Source organism: Rhinoderma darwinii, assembly GCF_050947455.1.
Source record: "Rhinoderma darwinii isolate aRhiDar2 chromosome 5 unlocalized genomic scaffold, aRhiDar2.hap1 SUPER_5_unloc_25, whole genome shotgun sequence".
NCBI classification, from domain to species: Eukaryota; Metazoa; Chordata; class Amphibia; order Anura; family Rhinodermatidae; genus Rhinoderma; species Rhinoderma darwinii.
The window spans coordinates 366,511-386,645 of NW_027461782.1; the positions used below are offsets into that span (position 1 = coordinate 366,511).

The 20,135-nt window shown below is 48.6% G+C and overlaps 5 non-coding genes and 2 pseudogenes across 5 annotated transcripts; all 7 read left to right on the top strand.

Moving 5' to 3' along the window:
- The first annotated feature begins 1,037 nt into the window (after positions 1-1,037).
- Positions 1,038-1,228, top strand: LOC142688203 (U2 spliceosomal RNA). The gene has a single exon (XR_012857353.1). It is a non-coding gene; the product is annotated as a U2 spliceosomal RNA (small nuclear RNA).
- Positions 1,229-2,521: 1,293 nt separating this feature from the next.
- Positions 2,522-2,712, top strand: LOC142688204 (U2 spliceosomal RNA). Its single transcript, XR_012857354.1, has one exon. It is a non-coding gene; the product is annotated as a U2 spliceosomal RNA (small nuclear RNA).
- A 6,245-nt stretch (positions 2,713-8,957) lies between these two features.
- On the top strand, positions 8,958-9,141 carry LOC142688363 (U2 spliceosomal RNA). Its single transcript, XR_012857487.1, has one exon. It is a non-coding gene; the product is annotated as a U2 spliceosomal RNA (small nuclear RNA).
- Positions 9,142-10,454: 1,313 nt separating this feature from the next.
- LOC142688205 (U2 spliceosomal RNA) lies at positions 10,455-10,645 on the top strand. Its single transcript, XR_012857355.1, has one exon. It is a non-coding gene; the product is annotated as a U2 spliceosomal RNA (small nuclear RNA).
- Positions 10,646-11,946: 1,301 nt separating this feature from the next.
- Positions 11,947-12,048, top strand: LOC142688395 (U2 spliceosomal RNA; annotated as a pseudogene).
- Positions 12,049-17,573: 5,525 nt separating this feature from the next.
- Positions 17,574-17,747, top strand: LOC142688348 (U2 spliceosomal RNA; annotated as a pseudogene).
- Positions 17,748-19,048: 1,301 nt separating this feature from the next.
- LOC142688207 (U2 spliceosomal RNA) lies at positions 19,049-19,239 on the top strand. Its single transcript, XR_012857356.1, has one exon. It is a non-coding gene; the product is annotated as a U2 spliceosomal RNA (small nuclear RNA).
- Positions 19,240-20,135: the final 896 nt, after the last annotated feature.

The window sequence follows — 20,135 nt, forward strand, 5'->3', positions numbered from 1 at the left end:
TCCCTCCTAGGTAGGTTAAAGAGCTGCACCTGAGCCAGCCACTGATTGATGCAGCACCACAGTCAAATAGCGGAGTGGAGTAGGGGAACAGCAAACAGCCATTAAAGCCGCCCGCCCGCCCGCCCGCCCGCCCGCCCGCCTGCCTGCCTGCCTGCCTGCCTGCCCGCCACAATGGACCTACCTGTGTACACTACATGGATGTGATGGAATGTACTGTCGTCCCTACATTTCAAGAAGAAGTAAGAATTGCAGTTGCAACAAAGCCTTGCTTGCCTACAAAGAGAGCAGCAATTTGGATTTGTTACTATGTTACCTAGAAGAATAACAAACTGTGCAAGGATGGAGGTTGTAGGAGCAAAGAGAAGTTGTCTGTAAAGTTGGTGGATGCTTATTTTCCATTTTGCAGTCCCTTGTCTCCCTCTTGTGGCCTCCTGGAGGCAAATAAATGTGCAAAAAAAAGACAGCCTGGCGGCCGGCTGTTGCAGTGTTGCCCTCTCAGGCAACACTGAGTGACTGACTGAGCCGCACCGTCTTATATAAAGTTCAGACGGAACTTTGCACGTGTCATAGTGGAGCCCTCAGGATTCCAGAGCCAGCTTTCTGACATCATAATGGGGCCTGCCTCAGAGATAAAAGCCTGGGCCCAGGCAGTGTTGGTCAGTGCTGCTCAGCAGGCAGCACCGGACTGGACTGGATTAAAGCTGATACAAGGTGTGAAGGAACAAGGGGTGGCTGTGGGCATGCACTTGCTGCCGCTGCCAGTGTTTATCTGCATGGCAGGAGGGCATTTGGGCGTTGCCAGGAAGGCGTTTTTATGTAGATTCCTCCTCTTTCAGCACTGCATTGTGGTGCAAGCAAAAGAAGCAAATCCTGTGTAGCTTCCTCTCCGGCCTTTATTCACCTCCCGCTTAGTAGCTGTAAATGTGTGTGAGCCTGCAGGGCCCCATGGAATTGCCTAGGAGTAGGCTGAATCAATCGCTGCAAGGGGTGAACAGCAGTATGGGACAGGCTCGGGCAAGGCAAGGGCCGCTCGGGTTATCGCTTCTCGGCCTTTTGGCTAAGATCAAGTGTAGTATCTGTTCTTATCAGTTTAATATCTGATACGTCCCCTATCTGGGGACCATATATTAAATGGATTTTTAGAACAGGGAGATGGAAATAGAGCTTGCTCTGTCCACTCCACGCATTGACCTGGTATTGCAGTATTTCCAGGACCGGTGCACCCTTCCCTTATGTGTTGACTAAAATCAGATTCCAAAAGTGCTATTTGTGTTTGCTATTGTTTTTGTCTTTCTGATGGGATCTCCCCTTTTAATCCCATTATTTCAACACCTGTTGGACAATGCATTTGTACAGTCATGTGTGATAATGAGCTCATTTATTAAATGCAATTAATTAATACATTGCCACCTCTTGTTGTGTGTGTGTCTTCTGTGTTTCTGTGTTTCCGGCATTTCACATTGGAACAGCTCATTCACCTTCCTTGTCTTCTCTCCGCCCTCCCTCCTAGGTAGGTTAAAGAGCTGCACCTGAGCCAGCCACTGATTGATGCAGCACCACAGTCAAATAGCGGAGTGGAGTAGGGGAACAGCAAACAGCCATTAAAGCCGCCCGCCCGCCCGCCTGCCTGCCTGCCTGCCTGCCTGCCCGCCACAATGGACCTACCTGTGTACACTACATGGATGTGATGGAATGTACTGTCGTCCCTACATTTCAAGAAGAAGTAAGAATTGCAGTTGCAACAAAGCCTTGCTTGCCTACAAAGAGAGCAGCAATTTGGATTTGTTACTATGTTACCTAGAAGAATAACAAACTGTGCAAGGATGGAGGTTGTAGGAGCAAAGAGAAGTTGTCTGTAAAGTTGGTGGATGCTTATTTTCCATTTTGCAGTCCCTTGTCTCCCTCTTGTGGCCTCCTGGAGGCAAATAAATGTGCAAAAAAAAGACAGCCTGGCGGCCGGCTGTTGCAGTGTTGCCCTCTCAGGCAACACTGAGTGACTGACTGAGCCGCACCGTCTTATATAAAGTTCAGACGGAACTTTGCACGTGTCATAGTGGAGCCCTCAGGATTCCAGAGCCAGCTTTCTGACATCATAATGGGGCCTGCCTCAGAGATAAAAGCCTGGGCCCAGGCAGTGTTGGTCAGTGCTGCTCAGCAGGCAGCACCGGACTGGACTGGATTAAAGCTGATACAAGGTGTGAAGGAACAAGGGGTGGCTGTGGGCATGCACTTGCTGCCGCTGCCAGTGTTTATCTGCATGGCAGGAGGGCATTTGGGCGTTGCCAGGAAGGCGTTTTTATGTAGATTCCTCCTCTTTCAGCACTGCATTGTGGTGCAAGCAAAAGAAGCAAATCCTGTGTAGCTTCCTCTCCGGCCTTTATTCACCTCCCGCTTAGTAGCTGTAAATGTGTGTGAGCCTGCAGGGCCCCATGGAATTGCCTAGGAGTAGGCTGAATCAATCGCTGCAAGGGGTGAACAGCAGTATGGGACAGGCTCGGGCAAGGCAAGGGCCGCTCGGGTTATCGCTTCTCGGCCTTTTGGCTAAGATCAAGTGTAGTATCTGTTCTTATCAGTTTAATATCTGATACGTCCCCTATCTGGGGACCATATATTAAATGGATTTTTAGAACAGGGAGATGGAAATAGAGCTTGCTCTGTCCACTCCACGCATTGACCTGGTATTGCAGTATTTCCAGGACCGGTGCACCCTTCCCTTATGTGTTGACTAAAATCAGATTCCAAAAGTGCTATTTGTGTTTGCTATTGTTTTTGTCTTTCTGATGGGATCTCCCCTTTTAATCCCATTATTTCAACACCTGTTGGACAATGCATTTGTACAGTCATGTGTGATAATGAGCTCATTTATTAAATGCAATTAATTAATACATTGCCACCTCTTGTTGTGTGTGTGTCTTCTGTGTTTCTGTGTTTCCGGCATTTCACATTGGAACAGCTCATTCACCTTCCTTGTCTTCTCTCCGCCCTCCCTCCTAGGTAGGTTAAAGAGCTGCACCTGAGCCAGCCACTGATTGATGCAGCACCACAGTCAAATAGCGGAGTGGAGTAGGGGAACAGCAAACAGCCATTAAAGCCGCCCGCCCGCCCGCCCGCCCGCCTGCCTGCCTGCCTGCCTGCCTGCCCGCCACAATGGACCTACCTGTGTACACTACATGGATGTGATGGAATGTACTGTCGTCCCTACATTTCAAGAAGAAGTAAGAATTGCAGTTGCAACAAAGCCTTGCTTGCCTACAAAGAGAGCAGCAATTTGGATTTGTTACTATGTTACCTAGAAGAATAACAAACTGTGCAAGGATGGAGGTTGTAGGAGCAAAGAGAAGTTGTCTGTAAAGTTGGTGGATGCTTATTTTCCATTTTGCAGTCCCTTGTCTCCCTCTTGTGGCCTCCTGGAGGCAAATAAATGTGCAAAAAAAAGACAGCCTGGCGGCCGGCTGTTGCAGTGTTGCCCTCTCAGGCAACACTGAGTGACTGACTGAGCCGCACCGTCTTATATAAAGTTCAGACGGAACTTTGCACGTGTCATAGTGGAGCCCTCAGGATTCCAGAGCCAGCTTTCTGACATCATAATGGGGCCTGCCTCAGAGATAAAAGCCTGGGCCCAGGCAGTGTTGGTCAGTGCTGCTCAGCAGGCAGCACCGGACTGGACTGGATTAAAGCTGATACAAGGTGTGAAGGAACAAGGGGTGGCTGTGGGCATGCACTTGCTGCCGCTGCCAGTGTTTATCTGCATGGCAGGAGGGCATTTGGGCGTTGCCAGGAAGGCGTTTTTATGTAGATTCCTCCTCTTTCAGCACTGCATTGTGGTGCAAGCAAAAGAAGCAAATCCTGTGTAGCTTCCTCTCCGGCCTTTATTCACCTCCCGCTTAGTAGCTGTAAATGTGTGTGAGCCTGCAGGGCCCCATGGAATTGCCTAGGAGTAGGCTGAATCAATCGCTGCAAGGGGTGAACAGCAGTATGGGACAGGCTCGGGCAAGGCAAGGGCCGCTCGGGTTATCGCTTCTCGGCCTTTTGGCTAAGCTCAAGTGGCTAACCAGAGGCGTCCAGTGCTGAACTCTCGGCCCTGCAGCATCGCCCTTTGGGGCTTAAGCTGCTTGTTGCTATAGGGAGACAGCCAGTGGCAGGAAGGCGATCGACATGGGCGTTATTGTACGTCACGCTAAGGCCGGGGAAACCCGGGTCAAGTACGGCATTCGGATCGAAGTTGATGTTGGATCAGAGAAGACCCTGGACCTACGACACCTGGTGAACAACATCTTGTTTGGAATTCTGAAAGTGGAGCGGAAGAAAATCCTTTGTCTTCAGGAGCATAAGGTTGGTCATTTTACCTTGATATTGACGGATTTACCTGCCTGCCATACTTTCCATTACAATTTGATGCAAAATGTGAACAATCCTGAGCTTGGAGGACTTACTTTTATCCTGCTGTATGATGAAGGAGAAGTCTTCCTGGTTGTTTTTCTCTACAATGCACATGTACCTTTGCAAGATATCACGGCATTCCTGTCTAGACATTGTGCATATGTTAAGTTTGAGAATAAAATCTTGAACACTGAAATGATCTGGAATGGGAAATACAAATTTCGGGTCCGGTTTCGGCAAGATATTGAGGAACCAGGAGGCTTCCATTTCCCTCCATCGAACTTCTCCATTGGAAGAGACAGGGGATATCTGTTTTTTCCCAGGTGTCCTCCCTTCTGCAGGAATTGTAAAGTTTTTGGCCACACAAGGGAAGGATGTCAAAATTCAGGGAAGTGTTCCAGATGTAACCAGGAGGGTCACAAAGCAAAAGAATGTGTCAACCGCATTGTTTGTAATCTCTGCGAGGTGGAAGGGCATACATTCAAAGACTGCCCTCTGCGGAAGAAGTCATATGCAGAGGCAGCCAGGAGCCAAGTGGCTGAGATGATAGCGAGAACTGGACGGTTGGGCGAGGAGGTACCCGCTGACTATCTGGCTTCTTTAAGCACATCTCCAGTAGAAGTACGTGTGGAGGAAGGGGCAGGCATGGAGGTAGCCCCGGTCGAGGAGGATCTTCCTCACCCATCCGATGCCCAGACTGGGCTACAGGGTGAGGGAGAAATTGAGGGCGACGTCCCCGTGACTCCTCCTGTTTCTTGGAGTCTGGATGAAGTGTTTCTGGAAGGAGTTGGAGGTCAAGGGGATTTTACCACTGTAGGCACCCGACCTGCAGACGAAATTCTGGATATGGGGGCTAAGAGAGCCAGGCTGGCCGCGTCACCCCCTGTAACCCCTGGAAGGGAGGAGGAATACCCCTCATCAGTGATTTCGTTTGATGAGCCTTTTCTAGAAGATCAAGGGACCAGTTTCTTCACATTAGGTTGCCAGCCTCCAGAAGGCAAAGGCTGAAGTGCAAATGGACAACCTGCGGTTATCTGGCTATGAAAATTAAAATATGGCATCCAAACCTACATTTGATGTCGTATCCTTAAATGTACGACTGATTCAATCTAAGCCCAGGAGGGCTGCAGTTCTGGATTTTTTAAAAAATTTAGGAGCTGATGTATATTGTTTGCAAGAATGCGGTATTAGGGAACCTGTGCCAGAACAGGAATGGCCATATGGCCAATGTATATGGTCTGGTTCTTCTATAAATAAAAATGATGGGGTAGGAATATTGCTAGGGAATAGGAATTTAAAATTAGAAAGTTATATTGTGGTGGAAGTGGGGAGGTGTATTTTGGCAGAGATAAATGTCAGAGGGTGGAGGGTAAGGGTAATTAATATATATGGAGCAACAAAAAAAGAAGAGAGGTTAGAGCTCCTAGAGAAGTTGTCCTTTTTTTTGCCAGGGAGAATTCCTACGATTTGGGTTGGGGACTTTAACTGTGTGACGGAAGGGGAAAAAATGGATGTATCTGGTAAAAAGTTGTACCAATTAATCAAAGATTTTTCTTTTATAGATGCTGCTGAGGTTCATTTGGGAAAGCCACCACCCGACACTTATAGGTCTGATAGAGGAGGGGTAACATCAAGGATAGATCGGGTGCTTTTCTCAAAAAATGTGGGGTGCATGAGTTTGCGGCAGCGCGATGTGACCTTTTCTGACCATGTGTGTATGTGTGCAACTTTTGAAGGGGATGTTCGTTTAGTGCGTGGTGCAGGGGTATGGAAGTTAAATGTAAGTTTATTAGAGGATGAAAGAATTGTGAAGGCTTTTATATATGCGTATAAAGGATGGAAATCGCGGCAGGAATCTTTTGGGAATGTGTTGGAGTGGTGGGATTGGATGAAGAATGAATGTAAAAGATTCTTTAAAAAATGGGGCTATAAAAAAGCAGCTATGCTAAGAAACCAATATAATGAGTTGAATGTTAGAATAGAATGGTTGAGAAAACTTGGCGAGCTTGGTGTGGATGTCAGTGATTTGATGAGGGACGCAAGGAATGAAAGTAGGCTTTTATTAGAGGAAAAAGGGAAAAAAATTATATATAGATCAAAAGTTGAAAACTTAGACAAAGATGAAAAATGTACAAGATTTTTTTTCAAAAAAATATGTGGTAAAAAGGATGATATGGATGAATTATTGAATGATAGGGGTGAGTGTGTTTCTGGAAAGGATGTGATGAGTGAAGTTGAAGGTTTTTATACCCAGTTGTATGGAGAGAAGTGGTATGATAAGGATTTGATGAATGAGGTTTTGAATGGGTTGGAAAATAAACTTGGAGAGGAAGATTGTGAGTCTCTGTGTGGTGATATTACCATGGATGAAGTGAGAAATGTGGTGATGAGTGCAAGTAAAAATAAAACACCTGGGAAGGATGGGATCCCAATTGAATTATATGTGAGGATGTGGGATATAATTGGTGGGGATTTGCTTGAGGTATGTCAGTATATGTGGAAGCATGGTGTGTTGAGCAAATCTATGAAAGAAGGTGTGGTTGTGCTGATATATAAAAAAGGTGAGAAGAAAAATTTGGCAAATTGGAGGCCAATTACTTTGTTGGATTCTGACTATAAGTGTTTTAGTAAAGTATTGGCCAATAGGATGCGTGAGGTTGTTGCTGAAGTGGTGAATGAAGATCAAGTGTGTGCAGTGCCTGGTAGAAGTATGACTGATAATTTGTTGTTACTAAGGGATATGATTGGGGACTGTATGGATAGAAAGCAGAAATGTATGGTCCTATCTGTGGATTTTGAAAAGGCATTTGATAGGGTGTCGCATGAGTTTATGTTTAGTGTGCTGTGTAAAATGGGTTTTCCGAGAAAGTTTGTGTATGCAGTGAAAGGTTTGTATGGGAACGTAACAAGTGAGTTTCTCGTAAATGGGTTTCTGAGTGGAAAAGTGGGGATAAGGTCAGGTGTCAGGCAGGGTTGTCCTATGTCCCCTGTCCTGTTCATTAGTGTGATTGAAGTGTTGTTGTGTATGGTTAGAAGGGAAAAATTTATGAGGGGGTTATTAATTCCTGGGAGTAATGGTAAGTTTCTGAAAGTATTGGGTTATATGGACGATGTGGTGATTGTTAGTGAAAGAGAGGCGGAGATAAATAGAGCGAGATTGTTGTTGAGGTTGTTTTGTAGTGCGTCTGCGTTTAAAGTGAATTGGGGTAAATGTAGCTTTAAGTGTTTTGGTGATAGGAGTGTGAGAATGGATGGGGTTAATTGTGAGATGGGTGCTATTAAAATATTGGGTGTGCAATTTAATGAGGATTTGAGAGGGAATGAAAGTTGGGATGAATGTGGTATGAGAATAGAACGAAAACTGAACTTTTGGAGACTGAGAAGTTTGACACTGACGGGAAAAATTTTGATAGTTAAATCTGTTGTGTTACCAATTTTACTTTTTTGTGCAGTTGTTTTCCCTTTTGCTACTCACAAAATTAAGAAGACGGAAAAGATGATTTTTACATTTTTTTGGGGGAGTAGAATGGAAAAATTGAAGAGAGAGTATGTGTATAAGATGTGTGTGAATGGTGGTTTGGATTTTCCAAATGTTGAGGTATTTTTGGCTTTGAATTATATCAAAGTGGTGTCTGTGTTAGTGCAGAGGAATAATAAGACTGGTTTCATGATTAGATACTTGGCTGGTTGGATGTTGTATGGTCTGAATTGGGTAAAGAGAGATGCAAGTGTGCCTGTGGCTTTCAAGTGTCCAGTGTGGTATATGAGGATTGAGGTTTTTGTGAGGAAAAATGACTTGCTTGCTGTGCCAATGAGTGAGTTTAAAAATAAGAATGCGGTGATGAAGAGAATACGTGCGAATGAAATTCCATGTGAAATTGCAGGTTTGAGGTCTAATGAAGTGCAGAGTGTATGGAGTAAATTGAAGGTGAGTGGTATGTCAAACAGACAGCGTGATATTGTATGGATGTCGCTGCATAATATCCTACCTGTTAGGCAAGTGCAGAAAAGAAGGGATCTTATTAGGTCTGAGGTTTGCCCGAGGAATGGATGTGGAGCAAGTGAGAGTGTGAGACATATGTTGTGGGATTGTGACTATTCGTATGAAGTATGGAAAGGGGTGGGTGGTTTGTGTAAAGAACTAGCGGGGGTAAAATTTGTTAATTGGAAAGTAGCAATGTTTGGAATGGGTGCAAGTAGTCGTATGAAAGATAGAATTATGTGGTTAATTATGGCATGTGTGATGGAAAGTTTGTGGGATGTGAGAAACTTGTTAGTGTTTAAAAGGAAATTAGTGCCTGTAAATGAGTGTATTAGGATGATTTTGTCTAGACTTTACGTCATGTATTTGTGGGATAGACAGCGTGGTGGTGGCCTAGATTCAGAGGGGATATGGAAGTTCAAAAAATGGAAATTCCTGATACGATGTAGGTAATATTGTTCTGTTTTTTTTTGTGATTGTTTATGTAAATTGAAGAAAAAATAAAGAACAAACCAGAATGATGATAAGTTTGAAGCAACGTGGATTTGATTTTCAAGTTTTGAGAAACATTATAAGTTGCTTATAACTAACTGAAATGGTTTTAAAAAAAAAAAAAAAAAAAAAAATCTGTTCTTATCAGTTTAATATCTGATACGTCCCCTATCTGGGGACCATATATTAAATGGATTTTTAGAACAGGGAGATGGAAATAGAGCTTGCTCTGTCCACTCCACGCATTGACCTGGTATTGCAGTATTTCCAGGACCGGTGCACCCTTCCCTTATGTGTTGACTAAAATCAGATTCCAAAAGTGCTATTTGTGTTTGCTATTGTTTTTGTCTTTCTGATGGGATCTCCCCTTTTAATCCCATTATTTCAACACCTGTTGGACAATGCATTTGTACAGTCATGTGTGATAATGAGCTCATTTATTAAATGCAATTAATTAATACATTGCCACCTCTTGTTGTGTGTGTGTCTTCTGTGTTTCTGTGTTTCCGGCATTTCACATTGGAACAGCTCATTCACCTTCCTTGTCTTCTCTCCGCCCTCCCTCCTAGGTAGGTTAAAGAGCTGCACCTGAGCCAGCCACTGATTGATGCAGCACCACAGTCAAATAGCGGAGTGGAGTAGGGGAACAGCAAACAGCCATTAAAGCCGCCCGCCCGCCCGCCCGCCCGCCTGCCTGCCCGCCTGCCTGCCTGCCTGCCTGCCTGCCCGCCACAATGGACCTACCTGTGTACACTACATGGATGTGATGGAATGTACTGTCGTCCCTACATTTCAAGAAGAAGTAAGAATTGCAGTTGCAACAAAGCCTTGCTTGCCTACAAAGAGAGCAGCAATTTGGATTTGTTACTATGTTACCTAGAAGAATAACAAACTGTGCAAGGATGGAGGTTGTAGGAGCAAAGAGAAGTTGTCTGTAAAGTTGGTGGATGCTTATTTTCCATTTTGCAGTCCCTTGTCTCCCTCTTGTGGCCTCCTGGAGGCAAATAAATGTGCAAAAAAAAGACAGCCTGGCGGCCGGCTGTTGCAGTGTTGCCCTCTCAGGCAACACTGAGTGACTGACTGAGCCGCACCGTCTTATATAAAGTTCAGACGGAACTTTGCACGTGTCATAGTGGAGCCCTCAGGATTCCAGAGCCAGCTTTCTGACATCATAATGGGGCCTGCCTCAGAGATAAAAGCCTGGGCCCAGGCAGTGTTGGTCAGTGCTGCTCAGCAGGCAGCACCGGACTGGACTGGATTAAAGCTGATACAAGGTGTGAAGGAACAAGGGGTGGCTGTGGGCATGCACTTGCTGCCGCTGCCAGTGTTTATCTGCATGGCAGGAGGGCATTTGGGCGTTGCCAGGAAGGCGTTTTTATGTAGATTCCTCCTCTTTCAGCACTGCATTGTGGTGCAAGCAAAAGAAGCAAATCCTGTGTAGCTTCCTCTCCGGCCTTTATTCACCTCCCGCTTAGTAGCTGTAAATGTGTGTGAGCCTGCAGGGCCCCATGGAATTGCCTAGGAGTAGGCTGAATCAATCGCTGCAAGGGGTGAACAGCAGTATGGGACAGGCTCGGGCAAGGCAAGGGCCGCTCGGGTTATCGCTTCTCGGCCTTTTGGCTAAGATCAAGTGTAGTATCTGTTCTTATCAGTTTAATATCTGATACGTCCCCTATCTGGGGACCATATATTAAATGGATTTTTAGAACAGGGAGATGGAAATAGAGCTTGCTCTGTCCACTCCACGCATTGACCTGGTATTGCAGTATTTCCAGGACCGGTGCACCCTTCCCTTATGTGTTGACTAAAATCAGATTCCAAAAGTGCTATTTGTGTTTGCTATTGTTTTTGTCTTTCTGATGGGATCTCCCCTTTTAATCCCATTATTTCAACACCTGTTGGACAATGCATTTGTACAGTCATGTGTGATAATGAGCTCATTTATTAAATGCAATTAATTAATACATTGCCACCTCTTGTTGTGTGTGTGTCTTCTGTGTTTCTGTGTTTCCGGCATTTCACATTGGAACAGCTCATTCACCTTCCTTGTCTTCTCTCCGCCCTCCCTCCTAGGTAGGTTAAAGAGCTGCACCTGAGCCAGCCACTGATTGATGCAGCACCACAGTCAAATAGCGGAGTGGAGTAGGGGAACAGCAAACAGCCATTAAAGCCGCCCGCCCGCCCGCCCGCCCGCCTGCCTGCCTGCCTGCCTGCCTGCCCGCCACAATGGACCTACCTGTGTACACTACATGGATGTGATGGAATGTACTGTCGTCCCTACATTTCAAGAAGAAGTAAGAATTGCAGTTGCAACAAAGCCTTGCTTGCCTACAAAGAGAGCAGCAATTTGGATTTGTTACTATGTTACCTAGAAGAATAACAAACTGTGCAAGGATGGAGGTTGTAGGAGCAAAGAGAAGTTGTCTGTAAAGTTGGTGGATGCTTATTTTCCATTTTGCAGTCCCTTGTCTCCCTCTTGTGGCCTCCTGGAGGCAAATAAATGTGCAAAAAAAAGACAGCCTGGCGGCCGGCTGTTGCAGTGTTGCCCTCTCAGGCAACACTGAGTGACTGACTGAGCCGCACCGTCTTATATAAAGTTCAGACGGAACTTTGCACGTGTCATAGTGGAGCCCTCAGGATTCCAGAGCCAGCTTTCTGACATCATAATGGGGCCTGCCTCAGAGATAAAAGCCTGGGCCCAGGCAGTGTTGGTCAGTGCTGCTCAGCAGGCAGCACCGGACTGGACTGGATTAAAGCTGATACAAGGTGTGAAGGAACAAGGGGTGGCTGTGGGCATGCACTTGCTGCCGCTGCCAGTGTTTATCTGCATGGCAGGAGGGCATTTGGGCGTTGCCAGGAAGGCGTTTTTATGTAGATTCCTCCTCTTTCAGCACTGCATTGTGGTGCAAGCAAAAGAAGCAAATCCTGTGTAGCTTCCTCTCCGGCCTTTATTCACCTCCCGCTTAGTAGCTGTAAATGTGTGTGAGCCTGCAGGGCCCCATGGAATTGCCTAGGAGTAGGCTGAATCAATCGCTGCAAGGGGTGAACAGCAGTATGGGACAGGCTCGGGCAAGGCAAGGGCCGCTCGGGTTATCGCTTCTCGGCCTTTTGGCTAAGATCAAGTGTAGTATCTGTTCTTATCAGTCCTTGTAAGGATAGATAGCTCGGAGAACCACTGGGGGCTATAAACACTAGCTTAGCGATCCAAGAGCGTTCCAGACGAAGCCGGCGACGAACTGCGGAGAAGAACCAGCGAAGACGACGATCCAGAAGGGAGAAGCCGCCATCGAGGAAGAAGCTCCGGGAGATCGCTGCCGGGAAGAAGAAGGAGAACTTCGGAGAAGAGCCGCTGCTGAAGGGGATCTTCGAAGAAGCTCGGCCGCAGAAGAAGAAGCTCGACGAGGAACCGCTGCGGAAGAAATTTCGTGGAAGAACCTCGGCCAGCAAGGAGAAGATTTGCATAGCTCCGCCCCCTTCGGGAAAGAGCTATCGAAGATCCTCCCCAAGCGACAGGAACAGCTGGAAGAAGCCATGGCCTCAACCAGCAACCCTGCCACCCAGAAGGAGAAGGCAGATGGACCAGGTGAGCCGGCCCAGGCCAGGACATCTCCTCCTGAAGCCTCCTCAAGCCAACAGGCCACCAGGAAGCCGAACCAGGCTGCTCCAACCCTGGAGCCCTGGATGAAGCAGACGGTGGCCCTGAAGCTCAAGGAGGTGGACGGGAGAGTGCCGGACATGACGGAAGAAGTGTTCTGCCAGAAGATGCTCCTGGATCAGGGCTTCGCTAAGCCGGAGACCATCAGTATCCAGGCCTTCATGACCGGGATGTTCTTCGTGACCTTCGCTTCGATCAACATCTGCAGAAGGTACTGGGAGATGGTGAAAGCGGCGAGGCCTGAATCCCCTTTCTCTCGCTTTGTGGGCAACTGCCCTGTCCAAAGAGAGGAAAGGCGGGTGACGGTCTCAATACGGAACCCACACACCCCCGGCAAAGACATCACCACGCTCCTGAAGCGGTTCTGCACAGTGGTGAGGGAACCCACCCACATCCTGAACGGACTCGGCTTCTGGACTGGCAAGTGGTCGGTAATCGTCCGACTGAACAAGGATTCGAGCGCGGAAGACGGCCTCCAGCACCTGCCCCAGTCATTCTCGCTGGGCAACTCCTACGGCCTCATCTATTACCCGGACATGCCGCAGATCTGCAGGAGATGCAGCAAGAAGGGTCATTCGGTGAAGGACTGCAAGGAGGACGCCTGCAAGAACTGCCGGGTAACAGGACACGAGACCAAAGACTGCCCGAAACGGACAATGTGCAACCTCTGCGGACAAGCAGCCCACTCTTACAAGGACTGCCCGAAGAGGGATCGATCCTGGGCAACTGTAGCAGCGAAAGCTCCAGCCAGAGGGAACCCCGCCCCAGCCAGAGCTCCAGCGGCACAGAAGACCGGGAAAAAGAAGGATGGTAAGAAGACGACAGTCCCTCCCCCCCCTCTCCCGGCCCTCCCTCGCCCGGCCCTCCCCACCCCCCCGTCCCCAACCCCTGTCACCCCCACTGAGGCTCTCACCTTCTCCTACCCACCCATCTCAGTGGTCCTGTCACCTGCACCTCTCCCAACCCAGCCTCCCTTCTCCCCAGCTCCAGCAGCACTAACATCTTCCCCTCCAGCTGCTGGAGTCCTCTCCCTGGAGGATTTTCCCCCTCTTGTCTCCTCAGGTGCCATCCAGAGGAAGAGAAAGGTGAGGGACAGCCCAGCTGCTGAGTCCTCAAAACGACAAGTCGTGGAAATCTGCGAAGATTCCCTTGCGCAGCAGGAGGAAATGGAGCAGATGGTGGAGGAACTCGTGTCTGAACCTGAGGTCATCGACTTCACAACAGACATCCAGGTGGCTACAATCCTGGAACAATTTATGTCAGAGGGCCTGCTGGATCTTTCGGACCCGCCAGGCGAGGAGGATCCGCCCGACCGGACTGGTAACTAAGGTGTATCGTTTGCACTAACCTTCTTTATTCTCCCCCATGGCTGCTAAACTTAACATCTTTAGCCTCAATGTGAGGAGTGTTAGAGATAGGACTAGATGTCAGATGGTGCTAACTTTTCTTTCCAAGCAGTCGAGTGATGTATTTATGCTGCAGGAATGTACTCTCCCCTCTTCCAGGTCATACCATCATCTGGCCAGGCAGTGGACCCATGGCCCGTCCTACTGGTCTGGTGGGGGCGACTGTAAGTCTGCAGGGGTTGCCATCCTGATTAGGGGAAGCGTATTTACTGTTGACTCTGTCCAGGAGCTCGTCTGCGGCCGCTTGTTGGTCGTAGACGGTTCCTGGGCGGGAGAGCCGATTAGGCTCATCAACGTGTACGCTCCCCCTATGAAGGCTGAGCGCCTGGAACTATTCCAGACCCTGCGGACCCAGCTCGCCACCACTAGGGCAGTGGTGATGGCCGGGGACTTCAACTGCCCCATCGAAGAGGATGGACGAAGTTCCGGCACTTCAATCAAGCTGGATGTCAGTTCCAAACTGCTTATCGAGATGGTAACCGAAGCATCCTTGCAGGACGTTGTGGGCTCCATGGGGATCGGCTCTGTGAACTATTCATGGAGCCGACCCGATGGCTCACTTCGTTCTCGGATTGACTTTGTGTTCACCTCCCGGGCAGTCAAGCAGCATGGGCACTCCATGATCCCCTGCTTCTTCTCTGACCACAGGGCCATTCTCTTCCAGGGTGCCATCGGCCACGGTTTTCCTCCCGGCCCTGGCTCCTGGAAGCTGAATTGTGCCCTGCTGGAAAGAGAGGAGGTACTGGCGGAACTTAGAGACGCCTATATTGTTTGGAGGAATGATAAAGTTTTCTTTGACAAAACCTGTGACTGGTGGGAATATGTTAAAGTTGAATTTCGTTGTTTCTTTCAGGCAAAAAGTCGTCAACAGGCGTGTGAGAGGAAGAGAGACTTCAGAGAGATGCAGCGTCAGCTGCGATCCCTGCAAGACCTCCTTCAATGCGGCTGGGACGTCAGGAAGGAGCTGGAGGAAGCCAAAAAGGGCCTGAAAAGGCACTTTGAGGAGGAATCCAAGCGAATTGTCTTTCGTTCCAAGGTGGAGAACCTGGAGAAGGGTGAGAAATGTAACTCGTTCTTTTTCAGGAAACTCCATGCCGGCCACACGCCCCTGAAGGAACTCCGAGATGAGACCGGAAACATGCATTCTGGGAAGAAGGAGGTGATGGGAGTCGTCACAGACTACTACCGAAGCCTCTACTCCCGGAAAACCACTGACCCCGAAGCCGCCGATAAATTCCTGTCAGGTATCACTAATCATCTTGATCCTGCAGGTACGGAGGCTATGGATGTACCCCTGACGGTGGAGGAACTGCTCTCTGCCTCTAAATCCTTCAGACCCGGCAGGACCCCGGGCAGTGATGGTCTCCCAGCAGAGCTCTATGTAGCGCTGGGGGACTTGATCTGTCCGGACCTGCTGGAGCTCTATGAGGAGATGGTGGTGGAGGGTAGAATGCCACCGTCCTTGAGAGAAGGCATGATCACGATCTTGTATAAGCGGAAGGGGGAGAGATGTGACCTGAAAAACTGGCGTCCCATCTCTCTCCTGAACGTGGACTACAAGATCCTCGCCAAAGTATTGACCAACAGACTGAAGGTTGTCATCGGACAGATCATCGGATCGGACCAAACCTGCGGCATTCCTGGCCGTAGGGTGGCCGACAGTCTTGCCCTGGTGAGGGACACGGTGCATTACATGCAAAGCCGCCGTACACACGCGGCCCTGGTCAGTCTGGATCAGGAGAAGGCTTTTGACCGGGTCTCTCACGAATTCATGGGTAAGGCTCTGCGTAGGCTGCGGCTTGGCAGGTTGTTCTGTTTGTATGTTAACCTGATGTATTGCGACATTTACAGCTCGGTGCTGGTGAACGGCTGGAAGACTGACCCCTTTCCTGTATCGTCGGGGGTTAGACAAGGCTGTCCTCTTTCACCTCTCCTTTTTGTTTGTGTTATAGAGCTCTTCGCAGAGGCTATCCGGCAGAATGGAGAGATCAGAGGGATCACCGCACCAGGTCCAGGACACTTCGAGGTCAAATGCTCGCTGTACATGGACGACGTGACCGTCTTCTGCGCTGACCAGAGTTCGGTGACTGCACTCGTCCAGACCTGTGAGGAGTTCGGACGCGCTTCAGGGGCAAAAGTCAACTGCGGGAAGTCGGAAGCCATGCTCTTCGGAAAGTGGTACCTGCCTTCTCCTGCCTCCTTCCCGTTTACTATCAAGCCGGACTTCATCAAAATTCTGGGAGTCTGGTTCGGTAAGGAAGGTGCAGCCCTAAAGTCGTGGGAAGAACGCTTGGCCAAAGTCAACCAAAGGATCGGACTGTGGAGCCTCAGACAACTCACTATTGAGGGCAAAGCAATGGTCCTGCGTAACGAAGTCTTGCCTGTGCTACAATACACTGCACAGGCATGGCCCCCTCTTGCAACGGTCTCGAGGGCCATTACCAGGACTGTGTTTCGCTTCATCTGGGGCTCGAAAATGGACAGAGTAAAGCGGACTGTTATGTACAAGGAGCCCCGCAAAGGTGGGAAGGGTATACCCGACATTCCCACTCTGCTGCGGATCGCTTTTGTATGTGACTGTGTTCGTAGGACTCTGAGGACAGCAAACGGCTCTGCGGGCAAGGCCATGTCCCGCTACTTCCTCCTTCCCCTCTGGCGAGGTTTTGGCTGGGATAAGTGGGACAGCTCCTTCCCTTACAACTGGCACGCTCCCTGGTTCTACGGAGATGTCGTCCGGTTTGTGAGGGAGCATCAACTGGAGGGTCTTAAGCCCGACTTGTGGAAACCTAAGACGATCCACAAGCACATCAGAGCAAAGGACTCACTGGAGTTTGTTCCAGGGCTTCATGCCGACACGTTGGAGACTGTTTGGACTAACGTGTCATCTGGCAGGTTGACCAACGGGCACAAGGACATTTCATGGATGGCCATCCAGGGAGGACTGCCTCTTAGGTCATTCATGCATGCCCGCAACCTGTGCAAGACCCGGTACTGCCCCAGGTGCCCCTTCACGGAGGAAACATCTTTGCACATTTTCTGGCAGTGCCCCTTTGCACAGGGTCTGTTGAAAGCCTTGGAACACGAACTCAAGGACTCAGTTCCCAGGAACGGACTGTCGTACCGCTCGGTACTTTATGGACTATTTCCTGGGAATACCACGGATGGAGCAATCCAGGAAGCCTGGCGCCTTATGAACTGTTTTAAGGACGCTATATGGTTCGCCAGGAATCGTCTGATTTTGCGGAGAGAGAGTGTGTCCGTCCAGGACTGCCGCAGGCTGATCCACAGCCTGCTCAGAGACTATTCCACCTGGGACAGCCCGGACGTCGATGAGGAAGAGGACTGATACTCCCCTTCCCCCCACTCTCCCTTCTTGTGTGTTGTCTTTCAATAAAGCTTCGGGCCTGTGATTTCCCGCTTCCCTATCCCCTCCTACCCACTCCCCTATCCCATCACTTGTCTGTAATGCTTTGTTGTTTGGCTTTAGTGAATGCAAGAATGTTAGTGTAGCATGTGGTGTAATGTATAGCATAGGCTAGCCTGTACTGTGTATTATACTGTCATGTTATGTTTGACGACTGTTATTATTTATTATTTGCTGCTTCATGGCTCGCGCTGCGTCGCAGTAATGTTTGTATGATGACGATTGATTGTCAATAAAGCATTTTTCAATCAAAAATCTGTTCTTATCAGTTTAATATCTGATACGTCCCCTATCTGGGGACCATATATTAAATGGATTTTTAGAACAGGGAGATGGAAATAGAGCTTGCTCTGTCCACTCCACGCATTGACCTGGTATTGCAGTATTTCCAGGACCGGTGCACCCTTCCCTTATGTGTTGACTAAAATCAGATTCCAAAAGTGCTATTTGTGTTTGCTATTGTTTTTGTCTTTCTGATGGGATCTCCCCTTTTAATCCCATTATTTCAACACCTGTTGGACAATGCATTTGTACAGTCATGTGTGATAATGAGCTCATTTATTAAATGCAATTAATTAATACATTGCCACCTCTTGTTGTGTGTGTGTCTTCTGTGTTTCTGTGTTTCCGGCATTTCACATTGGAACAGCTCATTCACCTTCCTTGTCTTCTCTCCGCCCTCCCTCCTAGGTAGGTTAAAGAGCTGCACCTGAGCCAGCCACTGATTGATGCAGCACCACAGTCAAATAGCGGAGTGGAGTAGGGGAACAGCAAACAGCCATTAAAGCCGCCCGCCCGCCCGCCCGCCCGCCTGCCTGCCTGCCTGCCTGCCTGCCCGCCACAATGGACCTACCTGTGTACACTACATGGATGTGATGGAATGTACTGTCGTCCCTACATTTCAAGAAGAAGTAAGAATTGCAGTTGCAACAAAGCCTTGCTTGCCTACAAAGAGAGCAGCAATTTGGATTTGTTACTATGTTACCTAGAAGAATAACAAACTGTGCAAGGATGGAGGTTGTAGGAGCAAAGAGAAGTTGTCTGTAAAGTTGGTGGATGCTTATTTTCCATTTTGCAGTCCCTTGTCTCCCTCTTGTGGCCTCCTGGAGGCAAATAAATGTGCAAAAAAAAGACAGCCTGGCGGCCGGCTGTTGCAGTGTTGCCCTCTCAGGCAACACTGAGTGACTGACTGAGCCGCACCGTCTTATATAAAGTTCAGACGGAACTTTGCACGTGTCATAGTGGAGCCCTCAGGATTCCAGAGCCAGCTTTCTGACATCATAATGGGGCCTGCCTCAGAGATAAAAGCCTGGGCCCAGGCAGTGTTGGTCAGTGCTGCTCAGCAGGCAGCACCGGACTGGACTGGATTAAAGCTGATACAAGGTGTGAAGGAACAAGGGGTGGCTGTGGGCATGCACTTGCTGCCGCTGCCAGTGTTTATCTGCATGGCAGGAGGGCATTTGGGCGTTGCCAGGAAGGCGTTTTTATGTAGATTCCTCCTCTTTCAGCACTGCATTGTGGTGCAAGCAAAAGAAGCAAATCCTGTGTAGCTTCCTCTCCGGCCTTTATTCACCTCCCGCTTAGTAGCTGTAAATGTGTGTGAGCCTGCAGGGCCCCATGGAATTGCCTAGGAGTAGGCTGAATCAATCGCTGCAAGGGGTGAACAGCAGTATGGGACAGGCTCGGGCAAGGCAAGGGCCGCTCGGGTTATCGCTTCTCGGCCTTTTGGCTAAGATCAAGTGTAGTATCTGTTCTTATCAGTTTAATATCTGATACGTCCCCTATCTGGGGACCATATATTAAATGGATTTTTAGAACAGGGAGATGGAAATAGAGCTTGCTCTGTCCACTCCACGCATTGACCTGGTATTGCAGTATTTCCAGGACCGGTGCACCCTTCCCTTATGTGTTGACTAAAATCAGATTCCAAAAGTGCTATTTGTGTTTGCTATTGTTTTTGTCTTTCTGATGGGATCTCCCCTTTTAATCCCATTATTTCAACACCTGTTGGACAATGCATTTGTACAGTCATGTGTGATAATGAGCTCATTTATTAAATGCAATTAATTAATACATTGCCACCTCTTGTTGTGTGTGTGTCTTCTGTGTTTCTGTGTTTCCGGCATTTCACATTGGAACAGCTCATTCACCTTCCTTGTCTTCTCTCCGCCCTCCCTCCTAGGTAGGTTAAAGAGCTGCACCTGAGCCAGCCACTGATTGATGCAGCACCACAGTCAAATAGCGGAGTGGAGTAGGGGAACAGCAAACAGCCATTAAAGCCGCCCGCCCGCCCGCCCGCCCGCCTGCCTGCCTGCCTGCCTGCCTGCCCGCCACAATGGACCTACCTGTGTACACTACATGGATGTGATGGAATGTACTGTCGTCCCTACATTTCAAGAAGAAGTAAGAATTGCAGTTGCAACAAAGCCTTGCTTGCCTACAAAGAGAGCAGCAATTTGGATTTGTTACTATGTTACCTAGAAGAATAACAAACTGTGCAAGGATGGAGGTTGTAGGAGCAAAGAGAAGTTGTCTGTAAAGTTGGTGGATGCTTATTTTCCATTTTGCAGTCCCTTGTCTCCCTCTTGTGGCCTCCTGGAGGCAAATAAATGTGCAAAAAAAAGACAGCCTGGCGGCCGGCTGTTGCAGTGTTGCCCTCTCAGGCAACACTGAGTGACTGACTGAGCCGCACCGTCTTATATAAAGTTCAGACGGAACTTTGCACGTGTCATAGTGGAGCCCTCAGGATTCCAGAGCCAGCTTTCTGACATCATAATGGGGCCTGCCTCAGAGATA